Source organism: Rhinichthys klamathensis, unplaced genomic scaffold (genome assembly GCF_029890125.1).
Source record: "Rhinichthys klamathensis goyatoka isolate OS25496 unplaced genomic scaffold, OSU_Roscu_1.1 h1tg000242l_1, whole genome shotgun sequence".
Classification (NCBI taxonomy): Eukaryota; Metazoa; Chordata; class Actinopteri; order Cypriniformes; family Leuciscidae; genus Rhinichthys; species Rhinichthys klamathensis.
Window position 1 is genome coordinate 3,269,120 of NW_026606764.1, and position 23,061 is coordinate 3,292,180.

The following is a 23,061-nucleotide window of genomic DNA, read 5'->3' on the forward strand; positions in this document are numbered from 1 at the left end:
ATGCTGGTTCAGAAATTGTGCACGCTCCCTTTTATATCTGCTCTAATAACCAGACTGGAATATAGTATCCTTCCTTACTTCCTCTTCACTTTCTCTCTAAGGAGAGATGTTGCTCTCCTACAGTATGTCTAAGGCACTTCTGTGTACATTCAGGGGTAACCCTCAGAGGCATATGGTGACGTTAGCTTGGGCACACTTTAACCTGGCCTGCTTTCATTTCCCTTCTATGGTCATTGTAGCTAGCAAATGGGCCTCATTTTAGAGGAAGAGCAAGATGAATGGGACCTAAGGCACCTAATACTTCCTTAATCTCATTTATCTCCCCTCCCCATTTATTTTTAGGTCTGAAATATTTTCCCTTGTTTTCACCATGAGTTTTCACCTTAGTTTATTTTTCTGACCCCACTGGTATATATTTTTGGAAAAAATAAATTTTGGAGGGGGTGGGGGACTTAAGACTTAATATCTTAAGTAATTTTGCTTCTCAAGTAAATGTCTTGATTTAAGAATATTTAGATATTTGTAAAGGAAAACAAGACAAAAATACTGAGTAAGAAAATCATTGTTATGCAGTGTAGCCTCCAAAAAGACATTATGTAAGATTTTTAGATAAAAATATCCAAAAATCACTAGAACAATATTATTTATTTTGTTGACTTGTGTGCTTACATTATCCCAAACGTTTCCAACAGTGTTTAAATCCAGAGAAATCAGCATTTTAACCAGGACACAGACCATTTCTGTGCGTCGCTTGTCAATGTCGTCATATCTGCGTTTCCCTCGATTTCTAGTTTTACTTTCGTAGAAACCATTGAATCACCAAAAGACACTTTAATATATTATGTGTTTTATTAGACAGGTGAGCAACTGTTTGGATACATATCAACAGATAACTAATCATTATTATACAGCTCAACACGGTTAGTCTTATTGTTAAAATCACTGGTTTTCTTGATTTACCACGAGTACCATGTTTTTACCATGCCTCAGAGACAATTTGGTCAAGTGGCTATAGCATAATCAGAGAGAGAATTCTCCATCATAAAATATATTTAAAAAATAATTACATATCATTTAGCAACACAAGTCATCCAGTTTTTATTAAAGGTCCCGTTCTTTGCGATTCCATTTTTCAAACTTTAGTTAATGTGTAATGTTGCTGTTAGAGCATAAATAATACCTGTAAAATTATAAAGCTCAAAGTTCAATGCCTAGCGAGATATTTTATTTAACAGAAGTCCCCTTTCAAAGCCTACAGCGAACGGCCGGTTTGGAATACATCCCTCTACTTCCTTTTTTAATGACATAACTAGAACAGTTTTTTGACTAATCTCCGCCCACACGAATACACAAAAAAGGGGTCGTGGTCTTGTTGCGCTCCCACGGAGAAGAGGAAGAGTTTTGTTTGTAGAGTGTGTTTGTCTCACTCGTCCGTAGTCAGCTCTGTAAATATTATTTATGTTTTGTAAGGTATATGGGTTTACGCAGTTTGCTTCAAAGCCCGGGTGATGACCCATACATGTAGGAGGGTCTGCAATCTGCATCATTCGTCGACAAACCTATACATTGACGTGAGGCAGTACAAATTTAATGTGCAGTCAGTAACATTCAACTTTTAATAAATAAATTATTGTAATGCATGGCAACGATTTCTTTTACACAACATGGCAGCTTTTAAGGCTAGATTCATGGTAAAAATAAAGTGTATTTATATAAAGTTGTTTGGATGAAAACAATTTCAAAAGAACTATAAACAACAAAAAATTATTTAATTAGGTGTTACAGTACTTTTTGTATTTCTTTGCAGCAGATGTTTTAAGCCTCAGTTGACATTTTGTCACAGTTACCACATGTACACCTATAAAACATATAGTACTAATCAAAACTCGTGCACACGTGTAACTAAGGTAGGAATAAACAATGGACTTATTTAAACAATTCAACAACACCATCGTTAATTCGACAGACGGACAAAACCATATACCACAAGCTTTTATAACGGTTTGTAACATTTAACATTACAATTTAACCAATTAAAAGTATGACAACTACTAAATAAACAGCTTACCACTGTGAAACATCCTGCAAAAGTCGTGTTTGAACAGGTTCTAATCGATTCTCTTCATCTATGTTCTCCGGGTCTGATTCCGGCTCAAATTGATAAGGTAATATGTTTGACATTTTTACAATAACAATCAGCGCATTATGGTATGACCTTTCCGGGCAACGTGCGATAAGCTGCTGTCGAATCACAACACAGGAACCGCTGGCACAATCAGAACTCGTAACGTATTTATGAAGGAGGGACTTCATAGAACAAGGAAGTCATCGGGCCGTTTTTTGGACAGTGAAAACAGCGGTATACAGATAAGTAAGTTGTGTGAAAAATACTGTATTTTTTTTACACACGAAACATGAACACATGTTATATTGCACACTGTAAACACAATCAAAGCTTAAAAAAAACATGAAGAACGGGACCTTTAATATGATATTCTAATATCGATTTAAATTACAAAGTGCAACAAGTCTCTCATACCAGCCACAGAGTGAACGTAGAGTAACGTTCAAAACGTTCAATAACTTTCAACACACTCAAATGTATGATTATTTTTATTTTAACCATGTAAAACAGGGCTGTGTTACTACCCCATATACACAACGAAAAGAGCGGAAGCGGACGACTGCAGTGCATAATAAAAGCTCCGCTAGCCCCGAAACCGGTGTGAATCGCAGGTGTCTCTCATTCGCATTTTCTCCAGTGGCATCGTTCAAATTTAAAACATTAGCTCATCCATGAACATGATTTCTGCCCGAGTCTGTTGGATTCCTGTCCATTGGCTGTGGAGGTGAAGACAACAACTCCCATGAATACACGCTCATTAACTGCGTCATCAAGCTACACCTTTGTTTTGAATAAGCGATCTCTAGCGGTGAAAATTACATATTGTGTCTTTAAACATTCTGTCATCATTTGCTCACCCTCATGTCAATGTCATTTTGAATCTGTATTAGTAGTTAATAGCCTACACCACCTGTCAAAATGATTGATTGACAGGTGGGCGTGGCTATCCTTTGATCTTCCCCCGCCCCTTCCGGTTCCTCCCCTTCCTGTCCCGCCTCTTGTCCCGCCCCTTCCGGTTCCTCCCCTTCCTGTTACCTTTGACCTAGTTCCGCCCCTTCCTGTTAAACTTTCTGTCAAAATGATGGATGACGGCCTTTATCTAGTTCCGCCCCTTCCTGTTAAACTTTCTGTCAAAAATGATGGATTGTTTGAAGTTTGTTTGATCTAGTTCCGCCCCTTCCTGTTAAACTTTCTGTCAAAAATGATGGATTGTTTGAAGTTAGTTTGAACAAGAAAAAGGGGTGTATAGGATGTGTGACAGATAGTTTGATCGTTTGAACAAGAAAAGGGTGTATAGGATGTGTGACAGATAGTTTGAGATGTATTGGCTTTGATGTGACAGTTAGTTTAATCGTTTGGAGTTTGTTGTTACAGTTACAAAGCGATGGATTGTTATTATTTAGCGCATCCCCTCGCTATGCCTAAGCTTATCATAGCAGGTGTGTGTGAAAGTGATAAGAAAAAAACTGTTATAGTTTATCTGTTCTTTAAAAGAATATAAAATAAAATCTTACATGTTTAGAGAGCAGGGGTTTTCTTCCCACACGGTAGCGCCGGATCTCTCTGAAAACTATCTCCAATTATAATTTTTTTGGACCGTAGGGAGTCGTTTGTGTCTGTGTGTGTGTGTGTGTATGTTGCAGCGGCATGGATCTCCTCCCCTCCCTCCACATTGCTGGGGACCTTGAAAGTTTATCTCACACAGAAGTTGAAAAAGCATGTTGTTCATTTAAAATCTTACTAAATTACTGAAGTTGAAAAGCATTCTGTTTATTTAAAATAAATTTTTTACAAATTTACTGTAGCAATTATGTTAGATAAAAATAAAATCATCTTACATTTTTACCAGGGTTGAAGTAGCTCCTAGCACATAGATGTCCATATTGACCATTTAAAGTTGAAAAGAACCCCCAGATTATTTCTCTCTTTCTCACACCAGCGTTTGACAGTCAGAGGGGTGTGTTCAGTGATCAGAATGAGACTGTGAATGTTTTGCTAAATTTATTTTCATAGTGTATAAGCATTAAAAGTTTGAAATAGACATTTTTAAAAATATGATTTTAATTAAATTCAATGAATTCATAAAAAACAAATATGCTATATCGATGGTCTCTGGGGAAAACTTGACTATATTTTTTATTTATCAGGGTGCATGTAAAGAACTTTGAAATTTGGCGGCTCTCACAACTTATCACACACATTGTGTGAAATGTTTAATAATTCCTCAAGTAGTATCTGTGAGAAAATCCCCACATATGGCTATAGTGAGAGAGCTACAATGAAGACTTTTAGAATCTGTGATGCCTCAGGCCTGGGGAAAACTTGACTATATTTTTTATTTATCAGGGTGTATGTAAAGAACTTTGAAATTTGGCGGCTCTCACAACTTATCACACACATTGTGTGAAATGTTTAATAATTCCTCAAGTAGTATCTGTGAGAAAATCCCCACATATGGCTATAGTGAGAGAGCTACAATGAAGACTTTTAGAATCTGTGATGCCTCAGGCCGAGCCCCATTGATAGCCTGCTTATAAGCTCCTTCCGATCACCAGCACATCTTCAGAGAAATACGTTACTTTACAATAATGTTAGCTTCAGGATATAGGGTGACAGAGCAGATGAGCCTCTGTGCATCATGTAATGTTAGTCTGCTAACGCCTTTCCAGAGCCAAAGTTTTGTTCGTACTAAATTTATTTCAAAGCATAATCGTAAAAGTTTAAATATGATCTTTTAAAAATGAAAAGATTGTTTAAATTAAATCTTTATAGTTTTAATACATTCGTATGTTTTAGAAGATTACTGTAATGATTTTGTTTAACGGTGACCTAAAGTATAATTGTTATTAATATAGCCATAATGATTTTTGAACTGTAACAGCATATTCTACCCCATACACGACCATCACAGAAAACTACATTTTTACATTGTTTTTTACATACTGTTTTGCACTGGTTCCATAAAATCAAATAAAGTATAATGACAAATGTATTCAAACAATTTAACCTTAGTTTTAGCTAAATTAATATATATATATCAAAATTATATATATATAAATATAAAATAACTCACACTCACAATAGCTTCACACCCTCACAGAGACGAGAGGAGTGACAGTCCAGATGAGCCTCTGGGGTCACATATGCAATGCTAGTCTGCTTTTCAGAGGTTTATTCATATTAAACTCGTTTAAAAGCATAATCTTAAAAGTTTAAATGAGATCTTTTAAAATTGAAAAAACTGTTTAAATCAAATCTTTAAAGTTTTATTAAAATCGTATCTTCTATTTATCTTCTTAGAAGACTTCTGTATGATATAAATGATTTTCATAAAGCTATTATTTTTTACTAAACATTGTTTGTTCAAAAAATAAAAAATGTTATAAATCAAGAACTGTGCTTTGGCGTCTTAGATCTTATTTCAAATAGTTTTTGTCCATGCGACATGAAACATGTTGTCAAAGTTTGTCACAAAGTTTTTGTTTTAAAAGAAATCCCAGGACTCTACATTGCTCTTATTTACATTAAGTTGTATCATTTAGAAAATCACCACACATCTTCAGAGACGCAATGTGCCTCTGTGCTCCATGACGCAGCATAAGTTTGTCTTGAGCGAATATTTAATTTTACTCGTCTAAATTCAAAGCATGTTCTTACTTTTTCTGCGGTAGCTACGACCTATTGTACGTATAAGATATATCATATTTACTTTTCTTGCATCTCTCAAACTATCCTTATTCATTGTGGAAGCACACAGGGTGAAACCCTTCACTGAGAATATACTATCGGTTATCTACTCAAAATATATGTAGAAGTTTAAAATGTTAGCATTTGTTGATGCGACAGGCCACATGAACAGACTTTGGGGAGAGCTGATGATACTATAGCAGGAAACCTTTGACCTCCTCCATTTTTGTAGGCTTTTTGTTAAATACCCCATAGCTTAGTCCTTAAAAGGTACGCTGTGTTGGAATTTCCCCATCTAGCGGTGAAATTGTATTTTGCATTCAAACGCATAGTGCTCTCTAGCGCTTCGCTTTTTCAAATGCATGTTGCAACTACGGTAACCGCTATGTGCCAAGAAGCTACGACATGTCGTCCAATTGCGCTTCATCGAGTTTAACTATACACGTTCTACCGTTATGTTGCCTATATAATGAATTACACAACCACGGAATGAAAAAGCTTGTAATTTAGACCATAACACTGACTTAACTGTCGACGAGAAAGCAGGACTTCAGTGTCCCTTTCGAAGTCTTTCTCCTTCATTAGCTCTATCCACCTGGGAAAAGCTATCCCGGTATTTACCCTCGTTTTGAATTTGCCGGACACGTTTCACTTTAAATTAATTTTTTTAAGCTTTATCATGGCTACGAGGATTGCATTATGAAGTGCCGTGCAGTCTTTCAAATTTGCCGGGGGAGTGACAAGCGCCTCTCACTGACCTTCTTGTGTCCGTTTCAGATGGTTTCAGTCAGCCGGCTCTAAACGAAAACGTGTTGAGGTAGCCTAGTGCTTTTTGTCCCTCTCCGCTATTATAGTTTTTCAAGATGGCGGAACGACATGGAGGCCTCCATGGACTTATCCGTCAGAACATCGGCAGAGCTAATTTTACACCAATGAGGTCATATTTATGAATAAAGCCATTGAGCTATTAAAATACTTTTTAAAATGTATTTAATTCCCCTTAAAACCAAAGATTAAGTTTAATGACGGTCCACCCAAAATCAAATACTTTATACGATTTGTATTACACTTTTCAAAGGGTAATCTTACTTTAAAGTTTGAAAAAAATGCCATTAATTGGTACTTTTTTCCTTCTTTTAAACTTCTTTTAAAATATACTTTTCTTATTTATACAAAGGTTCAATTTCAATTCCTTTCCTAGCAAGTATAAAGAAAAAATATGATATATGATATGTCTGATGCAAAGTTTTTTGCAAAAGAAATATGTGCCGCAAAACACCAGACTGTTCAACTCAGACGTAGACTAAAAATTCCCTTGGCTAGAAAAAATCTCTACAAAAGATCGTTTCTTCCTATGGCAGTGATTATCTTACATCGTACAGTGTTTTAATTGAAACAATAGAGCAACTGTTTAACTATATTATTTTTTGTATTTGTGTTGTTGATATGTGATGTGTCTTATGGTACAATGTCAAAGAAAAATTTCCACTCTGTGAAAACAGACTGGACAATAAAGTTCAATCAATCAATCAAACGTAGGTGGTTTTTCAGATTTTCCGCCAAAAATCAAATACTGTATTATCCTTTCCAAAGATTAATCTAGCTTATAAAGTTAGAATAAAAAACCAAACATATCTTCATACCTGTTGTGTTCTGACACAAGGCCATTAGCTGGTTCTTTTTTCTTTTATAAATTTACTGTCTACAAATATCAGCCTGATAAATATGTACTTAATACACGATTAAACAAGATAATCATGCTACCAAATACGTCTGACACAATGTTTTTAAGAAAAAGCAGTGTTTTAAAATGCAACTAAACCAGATGATTTTTCTTTTGACAGACCCACAGAAATGCTTGTTGATTACTAAGTTTCAGGCATAGTGCAAACATGCAATGTTTGAGAAAGTGTAATCTTTGCTCGGTCTCACCCACAAACGCAAAACTTTGTGTTGGGTGATTCAGGCATAGCTTTTTACTAAAAGAAAATATTATGGAAGTCATAATCAAACCGTAATTATATTTTATTTATTAAATATAGGGCTTAGTGCTGATTTAAAGTTTTTTGTTATTAACTAAGTTTTTGTTATTAACTAATACCCTTTTTTTTTTTTTTTACATCCAGCACATTTTTTTTTTACAAAAATTGTTCTCTAACCCCAAATAAACAGATAATGGAATGTTCACAAGCTACAGTTAGATATTATTCTGCTTAGTATGTGTGTAAATAGTTGTGCTTAAATGTTTGGATGTATTTTTACACGCCAACATATTTTGGTCACACCGTAGTGATGCAAAGTTCCACACTCTTGTAAAGACTATGGTCTAACTTTAAAACATAATCTTTATACATGAATTCAAAAAGATCAAATCACTAAGAAAAGCACCGTTTATAATAATAATAAATATACAAAAGTTCACAAATGATGGTTTTATTACTATTCAGATAGCAGACGACACTGTTTCACATTTTGAATGTGTGTCTGTTTTAGGTGAAGACTTTTCTTTGAGAGCCGTCAACATTCATTGTTTATAGGAATAAATGATCATTAATAATTTAAGTGTTTGTACTCTGAAGTATTTCTGTTTGAGAATGTTTGACTAAATTGCAACTTTCCCTCTATCTACAATGTGGAATCACACAAAGTATTAACGCAAAAAAAGTACGTGCATGCTGTTTTACACGTAAGCTATTACAACAGAATCACATATGACTATTGTACTGAGAGAGGCGTATTCATTAAGACTGTTAAACAAAGTTCGGTGTTTAAAATTAAAATTGCACTAAAGTAAATGCTAGGGATCAACTTGCTAAAAAGTAAATACAACATGAGCCATACAGAAAAGCCACTTGTGATCAGTTTTGTATGTTTGTAATTGACATCATGTTTCTTTTTGTACAGTTTGCAAAAACTATAGTCTCCGAGCGTGGTCAAACATATAGGAATTTATGAAAAACATGAACAGATATTTCTACATGAGATATTTATTTTAGAACATCTTTCAGCTATGTCTACGAAACATCGACATGAAAAGATGAGTATTGCTGTTTTTCCGTTACCTATAAAACTATTATACTTCAAACTCGTCTAGCTATTGCCCATTTCACAGCACAGTCATAGATACATCGTTATGTTGTGTATGTCGCTAAACAACGGTTAAGCTAATGAATTACCGTTGAAAGGCGGGATGATTCATTTTTTATTCCGTCTACACCGATACTTTGACACTAGAGTTTTAGTCAGGAGTCTTTTAGGCCTGATCCAGAAAACAGGCATTGTGTTTTATGTCTTAATAATCGTTCTTCTTTTTATGAAAAGTAAGCAGTTTTTTGGCCTCATCATCAAAAATGTTTTAACATATTGTAAATATCAATTGTTATATAAATTATATGTGAAACACGCTCAGTCGCATTAGAGTCGGATTCTTGTTTAAATTGAACATTGTTATTGAACCGCTAGTGTTCTTAAATTGTTTACCACGGTTTCATTTTTAACAACACTATCGTAACACTTTTCGTATTTTGTACGATGTTTTCTTTACACCCATGGATATCCGTTTCCTACGGTTAGCTGTAATGTTAGTGAACTCTAGGCCTTCTCTTTTTCATATACGACAGTATTTGCATGAATCGGCTTGATTTAATAAAATGATGGTTTAAACCACAGTGTAATTTTATACCATCCTATTTTTTAAATATCTCTTAAATTTTATATTTTAACCCTTTATGCGAATGCGAATATAGAATATCACACAAGGATCTCTGAAATATTTTTTCCGTGTAAAACATCTATGTAGGTCATAGATCTATCTATGTTTTTAAAAATACAAATACATCTTTCTCTAAGTGACCCTCAAAATCTGGGGATAGCTTCCGTGTAGCTATGATGATTGATCAGAAAATTACTTTTGTCGCTTTGTTTGAAGAAACACTTTAATCAGCTGGTGCTTGATAATTATTAAACAACCCTCAATTCGGTAATGACGTGTTTTACGCGATATTGATATCGCGTTTTAATTTAAACAATGAGCTAAAGTTCTATAACTGGACTTAATATTTGGTAAAGCCTTACTTTCTAAATGCTTTTTACAGAACTTGTTGCAAACAATTCATCCCCGTCTTTAACCTCTTAATCTTTAATGAAAATATCATTACTGGATTAAGAGAAAATATTTGTCTCTGTCAGGAAAACAATGTTTCCTACATTTAGTCGTGATGCTAGCAAGCTCTTGGTTTTCTCGGCATCTCTTTGCTTGTATACAACACTTGATATGCATTAAACCACGGTATTCATTTAAATAGTATATTATCCTAGTTTATTACTATAATTATATTTTGGGGCAGTAAGTGGACATCGATCTGGCGGCATATGCATAACTTCTCCATGACTTTACTTATGATTCAATGAGGCTTTAATCCTACGTAGCGGTTTACGACGTCATGACGATGACACCCCTATACAACTTCTTCTACGGGGGTGGGCTGAGCACTATCAGTTGTCCTGATAAACTCTACACAGAGCCCAGCCTGAGTTATCGCACACAACCCCTGGCTCTAGCTCTAATAGTCGCGGACTGCTGTGCTACTGCAACATCGATCAAAAGTCGAAGGAACATTGTCTGGTTGTTACATGGACTGTCAAAACCCCGCTTCAACCTTCTTGTTTGTCAGACGCAAACTACACTTTTTTCGACTCACACTTCTGACCCAAAAACTTTGTTAACGCACAAAGTCTATACGATTGTGTTGTAAGGACTTCCAGGAGATTCCAGGAACTAACAGAATCTTTCACCATCGAATAGGGGACCGAAAAATCTGAAGTTTTCCAGGGGTTGTGTGCGATAACTCAGGCTGGGCTCTGTGTAGAGTTTATCAGGACAACTGATAGTGCTCAGCCCACCCCCGTAGAAGAAGTTGTATAGGGGTGTCATCGTCATGACGTCGTAAACCGCTACGTAGGATTAAAGCCTCATTGAATCATAAGTAAAGTCATGGAGAAGTTATGCATATGCCGCCAGATCGATGTCCACTTACTGCCCCAAAATATAATTATAGTAATAAACTAGGATAATATACTATTTAAATGAATACCGTGGTTTAATGCATATCAAGTGTTGTATACAAGCAAAGAGATGCCGAGAAAACCAAGAGCTTGCTAGCATCACGACTAAATGTAGGAAACATTGTTTTCCTGACAGAGACAAATATTTTCTCTTAATCCAGTAATGATATTTTCATTAAAGATTAAGAGGTTAAAGACGGGGATGAATTGTTTGCAACAAGTTCTGTAAAAAGCATTTAGAAAGTAAGGCTTTACCAAATATTAAGTCCAGTTATAGAACTTTAGCTCATTGTTTAAATTAAAACGCGATATCAATATCGCGTAAAACACGTCATTACCGAATTGAGGGTTGTTTAATAATTATCAAGCACCAGCTGATTAAAGTGTTTCTTCAAACAAAGCGACAAAAGTAATTTTCTGATCAATCATCATAGCTACACGGAAGCTATCCCCAGATTTTGAGGGTCACTTAGAGAAAGATGTATTTGTATTTTTAAAAACATAGATAGATCTATGACCTACATAGATGTTTTACACGGAAAAAATATTTCAGAGATCCTTGTGTGATATTCTATATTCGCATTCGCATAAAGGGTTAAAATATAAAATTTAAGAGATATTTAAAAAATAGGATGGTATAAAATTACACTGTGGTTTAAACCATCATTTTATTAAATCAAGCCGATTCATGCAAATACTGTCGTATATGAAAAAGAGAAGGCCTAGAGTTCACTAACATTACAGCTAACCGTAGGAAACGGATATCCATGGGTGTAAAGAAAACATCGTACAAAATACGAAAAGTGTTACGATAGTGTTGTTAAAAATGAAACCGTGGTAAACAATTTAAGAACACTAGCGGTTCAATAACAATGTTCAATTTAAACAAGAATCCGACTCTAATGCGACTGAGCGTGTTTCACATATAATTTATATAACAATTGATATTTACAATATGTTAAAACATTTTTGATGATGAGGCCAAAAAACTGCTTACTTTTCATAAAAAGAAGAACGATTATTAAGACATAAAACACAATGCCTGTTTTCTGGATCAGGCCTAAAAGACTCCTGACTAAAACTCTAGTGTCAAAGTATCGGTGTAGACGGAATAAAAAATGAATCATCCCGCCTTTCAACGGTAATTCATTAGCTTAACCGTTGTTTAGCGACATACACAACATAACGATGTATCTATGACTGTGCTGTGAAATGGGCAATAGCTAGACGAGTTTGAAGTATAATAGTTTTATAGGTAACGGAAAAACAGCAATACTCATCTTTTCATGTCGATGTTTCGTAGACATAGCTGAAAGATGTTCTAAAATAAATATCTCATGTAGAAATATCTGTTCATGTTTTTCATAAATTCCTATATGTTTGACCACGCTCGGAGACTATAGTTTTTGCAAACTGTACAAAAAGAAACATGATGTCAATTACAAACATACAAAACTGATCACAAGTGGCTTTTCTGTATGGCTCATGTTGTATTTACTTTTTAGCAAGTTGATCCCTAGCATTTACTTTAGTGCAATTTTAATTTTAAACACCGAACTTTGTTTAACAGTCTTAATGAATACGCCTCTCTCAGTACAATAGTCATATGTGATTCTGTTGTAATAGCTTACGTGTAAAACAGCATGCACGTACTTTTTTTGCGTTAATACTTTGTGTGATTCCACATTGTAGATAGAGGGAAAGTTGCAATTTAGTCAAACATTCTCAAACAGAAATACTTCAGAGTACAAACACTTAAATTATTAATGATCATTTATTCCTATAAACAATGAATGTTGACGGCTCTCAAAGAAAAGTCTTCACCTAAAACAGACACACATTCAAAATGTGAAACAGTGTCGTCTGCTATCTGAATAGTAATAAAACCATCATTTGTGAACTTTTGTATATTTATTATTATTATAAACGGTGCTTTTCTTAGTGATTTGATCTTTTTGAATTCATGTATAAAGATTATGTTTTAAAGTTAGACCATAGTCTTTACAAGAGTGTGGAACTTTGCATCACTACGGTGTGACCAAAATATGTTGGCGTGTAAAAATACATCCAAACATTTAAGCACAACTATTTACACACATACTAAGCAGAATAATATCTAACTGTAGCTTGTGAACATTCCATTATCTGTTTATTTGGGGTTAGAGAACAATTTTTGTAAAAAAAAAATGTGCTGGATGTAAAAAAAAAAAAAAAGGGTATTAGTTAATAACAAAAACTTAGTTAATAACAAAAAACTTTAAATCAGCACTAAGCCCTATATTTAATAAATAAAATATAATTACGGTTTGATTATGACTTCCATAATATTTTCTTTTAGTAAAAAGCTATGCCTGAATCACCCAACACAAAGTTTTGCGTTTGTGGGTGAGACCGAGCAAAGATTACACTTTCTCAAACATTGCATGTTTGCACTATGCCTGAAACTTAGTAATCAACAAGCATTTCTGTGGGTCTGTCAAAAGAAAAATCATCTGGTTTAGTTGCATTTTAAAACACTGCTTTTTCTTAAAAACATTGTGTCAGACGTATTTGGTAGCATGATTATCTTGTTTAATCGTGTATTAAGTACATATTTATCAGGCTGATATTTGTAGACAGTAAATTTATAAAAGAAAAAAGAACCAGCTAATGGCCTTGTGTCAGAACACAACAGGTATGAAGATATGTTTGGTTTTTTATTCTAACTTTATAAGCTAGATTAATCTTTGGAAAGGATAATACAGTATTTGATTTTTGGCGGAAAATCTGAAAAACCACCTACGTTTGATTGATTGATTGAACTTTATTGTCCAGTCTGTTTTCACAGAGTGGAAATTTTTCTTTGACATTGTACCATAAGACACATCACATATCAACAACACAAATACAAAAAATAATATAGTTAAACAGTTGCTCTATTGTTTCAATTAAAACACTGTACGATGTAAGATAATCACTGCCATAGGAAGAAACGATCTTTTGTAGAGATTTTTTCTAGCCAAGGGAATTTTTAGTCTACGTCTGAGTTGAACAGTCTGGTGTTTTGCGGCACATATTTCTTTTGCAAAAAACTTTGCATCAGACATATCATATATCATATTTTTTCTTTATACTTGCTAGGAAAGGAATTGAAATTGAACCTTTGTATAAATAAGAAAAGTATATTTTAAAAGAAGTTTAAAAGAAGGAAAAAAGTACCAATTAATGGCATTTTTTTCAAACTTTAAAGTAAGATTACCCTTTGAAAAGTGTAATACAAATCGTATAAAGTATTTGATTTTGGGTGGACCGTCATTAAACTTAATCTTTGGTTTTAAGGGGAATTAAATACATTTTAAAAAGTATTTTAATAGCTCAATGGCTTTATTCATAAATATGACCTCATTGGTGTAAAATTAGCTCTGCCGATGTTCTGACGGATAAGTCCATGGAGGCCTCCATGTCGTTCCGCCATCTTGAAAAACTATAATAGCGGAGAGGGACAAAAAGCACTAGGCTACCTCAACACGTTTTCGTTTAGAGCCGGCTGACTGAAACCATCTGAAACGGACACAAGAAGGTCAGTGAGAGGCGCTTGTCACTCCCCCGGCAAATTTGAAAGACTGCACGGCACTTCATAATGCAATCCTCGTAGCCATGATAAAGCTTAAAAAAATTAATTTAAAGTGAAACGTGTCCGGCAAATTCAAAACGAGGGTAAATACCGGGATAGCTTTTCCCAGGTGGATAGAGCTAATGAAGGAGAAAGACTTTGAAAGGGACACTGAAGTCCTGCTTTCTCGTCGACAGTTAAGTCAGTGTTATGGTCTAAATTACAAGCTTTTTCATTCCGTGGTTGTGTAATTCATTATATAGGCAACATAACGGTAGAACGTGTATAGTTAAACTCGATGAAGCGCAATTGGACGACATGTCGTAGCTTCTTGGCACATAGCGGTTACCGTAGTTGCAACATGCATTTGAAAAAGCGAAGCGCTAGAGAGCACTATGCGTTTGAATGCAAAATACAATTTCACCGCTAGATGGGGAAATTCCAACACAGCGTACCTTTTAAGGACTAAGCTATGGGGTATTTAACAAAAAGCCTACAAAAATGGAGGAGGTCAAAGGTTTCCTGCTATAGTATCATCAGCTCTCCCCAAAGTCTGTTCATGTGGCCTGTCGCATCAACAAATGCTAACATTTTAAACTTCTACATATATTTTGAGTAGATAACCGATAGTATATTCTCAGTGAAGGGTTTCACCCTGTGTGCTTCCACAATGAATAAGGATAGTTTGAGAGATGCAAGAAAAGTAAATATGATATATCTTATACGTACAATAGGTCGTAGCTACCGCAGAAAAAGTAAGAACATGCTTTGAATTTAGACGAGTAAAATTAAATATTCGCTCAAGACAAACTTATGCTGCGTCATGGAGCACAGAGGCACATTGCGTCTCTGAAGATGTGTGGTGATTTTCTAAATGATACAACTTAATGTAAATAAGAGCAATGTAGAGTCCTGGGATTTCTTTTAAAACAAAAACTTTGTGACAAACTTTGACAACATGTTTCATGTCGCATGGACAAAAACTATTTGAAATAAGATCTAAGACGCCAAAGCACAGTTCTTGATTTATAACATTTTTTATTTTTTGAACAAACAATGTTTAGTAAAAAATAATAGCTTTATGAAAATCATTTATATCATACAGAAGTCTTCTAAGAAGATAAATAGAAGATACGATTTTAATAAAACTTTAAAGATTTGATTTAAACAGTTTTTTCAATTTTAAAAGATCTCATTTAAACTTTTAAGATTATGCTTTTAAACGAGTTTAATATGAATAAACCTCTGAAAAGCAGACTAGCATTGCATATGTGACCCCAGAGGCTCATCTGGACTGTCACTCCTCTCGTCTCTGTGAGGGTGTGAAGCTATTGTGAGTGTGAGTTATTTTATATTTATATATATATAATTTTGATATATATATATTAATTTAGCTAAAACTAAGGTTAAATTGTTTGAATACATTTGTCATTATACTTTATTTGATTTTATGGAACCAGTGCAAAACAGTATGTAAAAAACAATGTAAAAATGTAGTTTTCTGTGATGGTCGTGTATGGGGTAGAATATGCTGTTACAGTTCAAAAATCATTATGGCTATATTAATAACAATTATACTTTAGGTCACCGTTAAACAAAATCATTACAGTAATCTTCTAAAACATACGAATGTATTAAAACTATAAAGATTTAATTTAAACAATCTTTTCATTTTTAAAAGATCATATTTAAACTTTTACGATTATGCTTTGAAATAAATTTAGTACGAACAAAACTTTGGCTCTGGAAAGGCGTTAGCAGACTAACATTACATGATGCACAGAGGCTCATCTGCTCTGTCACCCTATATCCTGAAGCTAACATTATTGTAAAGTAACGTATTTCTCTGAAGATGTGCTGGTGATCGGAAGGAGCTTATAAGCAGGCTATCAATGGGGCTCGGCCTGAGGCATCACAGATTCTAAAAGTCTTCATTGTAGCTCTCTCACTATAGCCATATGTGGGGATTTTCTCACAGATACTACTTGAGGAATTATTAAACATTTCACACAATGTGTGTGATAAGTTGTGAGAGCCGCCAAATTTCAAAGTTCTTTACATACACCCTGATAAATAAAAAATATAGTCAAGTTTTCCCCAGGCCTGAGGCATCACAGATTCTAAAAGTCTTCATTGTAGCTCTCTCACTATAGCCATATGTGGGGATTTTCTCACAGATACTACTTGAGGAATTATTAAACATTTCACACAATGTGTGTGATAAGTTGTGAGAGCTGCCAAATTTCAAAGTTCTTTACATACACCCTGATAAATAAAAAATATAGTCAAGTTTTCCCCAGGCCTGAGGCATCACAGATTCTAAAAGTCTTCATTGTAGCTCTCTCACTATAGCCATATGTGGGGATTTTCTCACAGATACTACTTGAGGAATTATTAAACATTTCACACAATGTGTGTGATAAGTTGTGAGAGCCGCCAAATTTCAAAGTTCTTTACATGCACCCTGATAAATAAAAAATATAGTCAAGTTTTCCCCAGAGACCATCGATATAGCATATTTGTTTTTTATGAATTCATTGAATTTAATTAAAATCATATTTTTAAAAATGTCTATTTCAAACTTTTAATGCTTATACACTATGAAAATAAATTTAGCAAAACATTCACAGTCTCATTCTGATCACTGAACACACCCCTCTGACTGTCAAACGCTGGTGTGAGAAAGAGAGAAATAATCTGGGGGTTCTTTTCAACTTTAAATGGTCAATATGGACATCTATGTGCTAGGAGCTACTTCAACCCTGGTAAAAATGTAAGATGATTTTATTTTTATCTAACATAATTGCTACAGTAAATTTGTAAAAAATTTATTTTAAATAAACAGAATGCTTTTCAACTTCAGTAATTTAGTAAGATTTTAAATGAACAACATGCTTTTTCAACTTCTGTGTGAGATAAACTTTCAAGGTCCCCAGCAATGTGGAGGGAGGGGAGGAGATCCATGCCGCTGCAACATACACACACACACACACAGACACAAACGACTCCCTACGGTCCAAAAAAATTATAATTGGAGATAGTTTTCAGAGAGATCCGGCGCTACCGTGTGGGAAGAAAACCCCTGCTCTCTAAACATGTAAGATTTTATTTTATATTCTTTTAAAGAACAGATAAACTATAACAGTTTTTTTCTTATCACTTTCACACACACCTGCTATGATAAGCTTAGGCATAGCGAGGGGATGCGCTAAATAATAACAATCCATCGCTTTGTAACTGTAACAACAAACTCCAAACGATTAAACTAACTGTCACATCAAAGCCAATACATCTCAAACTATCTGTCACACATCCTATACACCCTTTTCTTGTTCAAACGATCAAACTATCTGTCACACATCCTATACACCCCTTTTTCTTGTTCAAACTAACTTCAAACAATCCATCATTTTTGACAGAAAGTTTAACAGGAAGGGGCGGAACTAGATCAAACAAACTTCAAACAATCCATCATTTTTGACAGAAAGTTTAACAGGAAGGGGCGGAACTAGATAAAGGCCGTCATCCATCATTTTGACAGAAAGTTTAACAGGAAGGGGCGGAACTAGGTCAAAGGTAACAGGAAGGGGAGGAACCGGAAGGGGCGGGACAAGAGGCGGGACAGGAAGGGGAGGAACCGGAAGGGGCGGGGGAAGATCAAAGGATAGCCACGCCCACCTGTCAATCAATCATTTTGACAGGTGGTGTAGGCTATTAACTACTTGTATTCATTTTTTTTTTCTGTGAAACACAAAAGATATTTTGAAAAAATTCTGTGGTTATTTATTTATTTGTTTATTTCCCTAGAATGTAAATAAAAACAGGGTCCACAATTGTTTTGTCGTCTTTTGTGTCTTGCCTTAAGAACAAATGGTCCTATCAAGTTAAGTACTGGCCTACAACCAAATCAAATAATAGTTACTAAGCCCCTAGTGTGAAATTTACATTGCAATTTAAGGAATAATTTATGAACAGCTGGTGCACCTTCATTTCGGTTGACTGTGGTCTGTAATGAGGAAACACAAGTGGATGTTTAAACGAGGTTTTGGGCTGCAGGTGTCGGATTCTGAGGGTGAACCGAAAGCTAAACTACTCTGTGTCTGTTGCTAATTTAATTGTTTTTTGTTAATGTCACTGTTATTGTTAACCAGCTGTTGTTGGAGAGGCTATTATGGTTTTGACACTGAAGCGAATGTTCAGATTATCCCTTTAATTGATTTATAGGTGCATCCAACAAACAGAAATACTAAAACAAATATTTTAACAGTCTAATACAACTCTTACATCACATCTCAAATGATCCTGAACTCATTTTCCCTGTAACAAACACCTTTGAATGCTCATACTGTATGTAGTTCCAAGACCTTCTTTCTTTGTGAAACATCAAAGGAGAAATTTAAAAGGATGTTCCTGCAGCTATTTTCATACAATAAAGTATACAGTGACCAGGTACCGTCCCAGTGACAGCTGGGAAGGTGTAAGGAAAAAAAAAAAAGTTAAAAATCTATAAAAAGCATCATAAAAGTAGTTCATATGACTCCAAGTCTTATAAAATATTTTAGTGAGAAACCAAATATTCATTATTACATTCATGTAAATATTCATTATTACATTCATATATTATTACAGCCTGTTCAAACATGCTGCAACAAGCATCAGGTTTACCGAACATCATAAGACTGTTAGATTTTCTTCACAATATCTACTGTATGTTCCACAAAAGAAAGTCATGCAGGTTTGTAACGACACAAGGGCGCGTAACTATTCCATAAAGAGGACATCTTAGGCAAAATGACTTTTATATTATTTTTGAACATAATTATGTTGTACATAACCACTCTATTGTGGTAAAAATCCATCCACTCCGTTTGTTATTTTACCCCCCTAAATCTAAAACAGTGTCTCAAAATGGAATGTTCTCCGATGTGACGTCACACTGGAACAGGCCCTGCCCATGACTGGCGATGGAATCTGCCCTATGGACCCTTTTCACAGACTGTGATGACGTGTTTTAACGGTCATCAGCATCGTTATATTTTCTTTCTTTTTTTTAAAATTTACATTTATAACACTATACTTAGTATTATTTTACCGTTGCAAAAAATATTTAAAAGTTACAGCAGTAGGCACTGTATATTAAGCTGCAGTCACTTTAATTCACAGATCTAATATGCACATGCAAATTGTTTCCCTGCTGTTTATGTTCACAGACATAGCTGACTCTGTTTATGGGAACTTTGTGTGTTTTTGACATAATCATGTGTTTAAGCTCAATAAGACATGAAAGAGAACGTCTAGGTTACTATTCCTTCTGAAGGAGGGAACAGAGACGCTACGCTGACAAATTGGGATCTCACCTGAGAGCCCAATCACCTTCAAGTGTAAACTAAACGAGCCAATGTACATTGGCTTGTGAGATTTACATTGTGCACTCCGCCCCGCGAAGCAGGTATATAAGGAAGAACGTGTGCATTCATACATTCAAGTTTGCGCTGAGGAGCCGAGCCAATGATCCGGCCGCTCAGCGGTGGAGCAGCAATTGTGGTGACGGGATGTAATGCCTCTGTTCCCTACTTCAGGGAACTATTGGATAACACTGGGAAAGTATACCTATGGAAAGGGACGCAACGGAGACCACACCCTGACGGTGAGAGGTTACATGTGGAGTTACACATATGGACTGGCCAACAGGGCAGTTCTACATATGGAAAATCTCTGTGGTAGATTCAGCCTAGCTAGGGTGAAGTAAATACCGAACAGTGACGACAGAAGGGATCTGCCAGGGAAAGACACAGTGCCGTGGAAGAATACACATATGGGATTTCCTTAGGAATCACAACATATGGGCCTAGCCTAGCACAGGTGCTGACCACTGGGCGTACTTACGATTGCTAGGCCTGGCGTCGGACATCTCCGCCACGTCTGACTACTGCTGCAGGGTGCTGGAGGAACTCCATCCAGGGCTCGTCAGAACTCACCTGAGGAGCAAGATAAGCGCACGTATCCGGTCCTTAGGAGGGGAATGGCTCAGCAACCGAGACACCGAGCGGGGCCCTCCCACTACTGGCTACTGGTGGCGAGTACACGGGAGGACATTAGCTCAACACGGAGCTTATAAAATCTCGCAAACGTGTTATGTGTTACCCAGCCTGCAGCTCTACAGATGTCTGCCAGCGAAGTGCCATGCACCAGGAGGAAGCAACACTCCTGGTAGAGTGAGCTCTCACCCCAAGGGGGCACGGCTCGCCTTGGGTCTGGTACGCTTAGACAATGGCATCCACTATCCAGTGGACCAACCTCTGCTAAGAGACAGACCAGCTCTTTGTCTGTTATGGAGGCCAGTAGAAGGGAAAAGCTAAGGTCCTGAAGCTCTGCATTCAGTCCACGTACAGGCTCAAAGTGCAGGTGGGACAGAGCAAAGCAAGGGCTGAGTCTGCCTCTCTTTCAGGGGCAGCACTTGCAGGTTCACCACCTGGTCCCTAGTGGTGGGAACCTTGGGTACGAATTACAGGCATGATTCATCGACTGAAAATGCCTGCAGGTCCCCTACCCTCTTAATAGAAGCCAGTGCAGTCAGGAGCGCCATCTTAAAAGACAGGATTCTGCTCTCACTGAAGTGATGGTATCCACCACCGTTAGGCCAGTATGACGCAACTAGCAAGACCCGCTCCTCGTCCTACCTGACTTTGCACTGTGTCTGTGCGAGTAAGCCCTGGGGCCAGCTGTGTGCAAGTGCATCCATGCCGAGGCTCCCCTCGGTCAGGGAGTAAAACAACTGGCAGTGGGACGTGTCCAGAAAGGCAAAGAGGTCCACCTGTGCGGCCCCGAAGCATCTCCATATCAGCTGGACCGCCTGGGGATGGAGTCTCCCAGGAAGCGTGGGCTGTTATGAGAGCTCTTCGGCTGCAAGACTAACCTCACCCAGAACATGAATGGCACGAAGCAACCTCAGATGGCGGGTGAGTTGCGACATGCGACGGTAGCATATACCAACTTGATGATTGATGTATGCAACAGCTGTAGTGTTAGCAACTCGAGACAATTGATGTGCCAGTGCAGTCGGGGTACCATCCAAATGCCAGAGGCTGCACACCCATTGCACGTGGCGCCCCAGCCGGTGGTGGACGCATCTGTTGAGACAACAACATACCTGGACACTTGTTCTAGGGAAACTCCTACCCGTAGAAAAGCAAGGTCTGACCACGGGCTGAAGGTTTGGTGACCGGTCGGGATGACTGTCATCTGGTGCGTGTCGCGGTGCTCTGTAATAGTGAAATAGTTCTGAAATAGTTTCAGTGGGGCCCACATTCTGCCCTTTAGCGAGTTCAGACAGTTAAGCATCGACTGAGCACTTTCGTTCATGAGATGTGCTGTCAGATTGAACGAGTCCAACTCCATACCGAGAAAAGAGATCATCTGCATGGGGGAGAGTTCGCACTTTTCCCAGTTGACCTGAAATCCCAGATGGCTGAGGTGCCTGAGCACCAAGTCCTTGTGGTTGTACAACTGCTCTGCCGAGTGGGACAGGATGAGCCTGTCATCGAGGTAGTTGAGAATGCGAACGCCTTGCTCCCTCAGAGGGACAAGGGTCACCTCCACAACTTTCGTAAAGACACGAGGCGTTAGGGACAGCCTGAAGTCTGTGTCGTTGGGAGAATCGAGAGTGAAAGTATGCATCCTTCAGGTCGATCGCTGCAAACCAATCTCGGGGACGGATGCATTGGAAATTGTGTTTCTGCGTTAGCATTTTGAACTAGCTTGTGAAGGGCCCGATTCAAAACACAGAGATCCAAGATTGGTCGTAACCCACCGCCTTTCTCTGGTACAATTAATTAATGGCTGTAGAACCGGCTCTATCGCGTCCTTCGCCAGTAGGACTGCGACTTCTGCCTGCAGGACAGAAGCATCCTTGTCCAGCATGGAGATGAACTGAATGCCCCTGAACTTGGGAGGGCACAGGGACCCAACCTGGAAGGCATAGGGTCCCAGAGTGGCATCTGAGTGCACGGTGCAACACTCACCTGGCTCCACGTTTGGCAGGGGGTGCGTGAGAAGGTATCGTGTCCTCAAACCGCACCAAGCTGCCGGCTGGTGATAGAAGAGGGGGATGATAGAGGCAAGGCATAGTGTCGCACTCTGCCATCCGTGCCCTCTTGGGACCCAGAGATAGAAGAGACTGCTCTTCTTTTGAGAATTCGTGAACAGAAATAAAACGCAAAAGATTCTCTACCCGGCCCTCCTCCGGGGGAGGGAGTTGTGTGATCACAATTTCCCGAAGAGCTATTCCCTTCATCTCTGGATCAGCCGTCTCAGGTACGCTGCTTGGCCTGATGCTTGGAGGGTCTGGCAGGGGCTGAGACAGGCATGCCGCTTTCCTGTGGCCGGCACTGCATCTGTCGCTGTGCGCAGCTCCTGCATTAGCCATGGGTCAGAACTACCCTCGTGCAGCTCTTTAAGTGCCTTGGCTGTAAACATGGACGAGAACTTACAGACCTTGGATGGGAGACGCGGATTTTCAGTTATTAACAAACACCTTTATAAACCCTGTAAAAAGGGAACCTTAATGTAAAGTGTTACCAAACTTTGCTTTGAT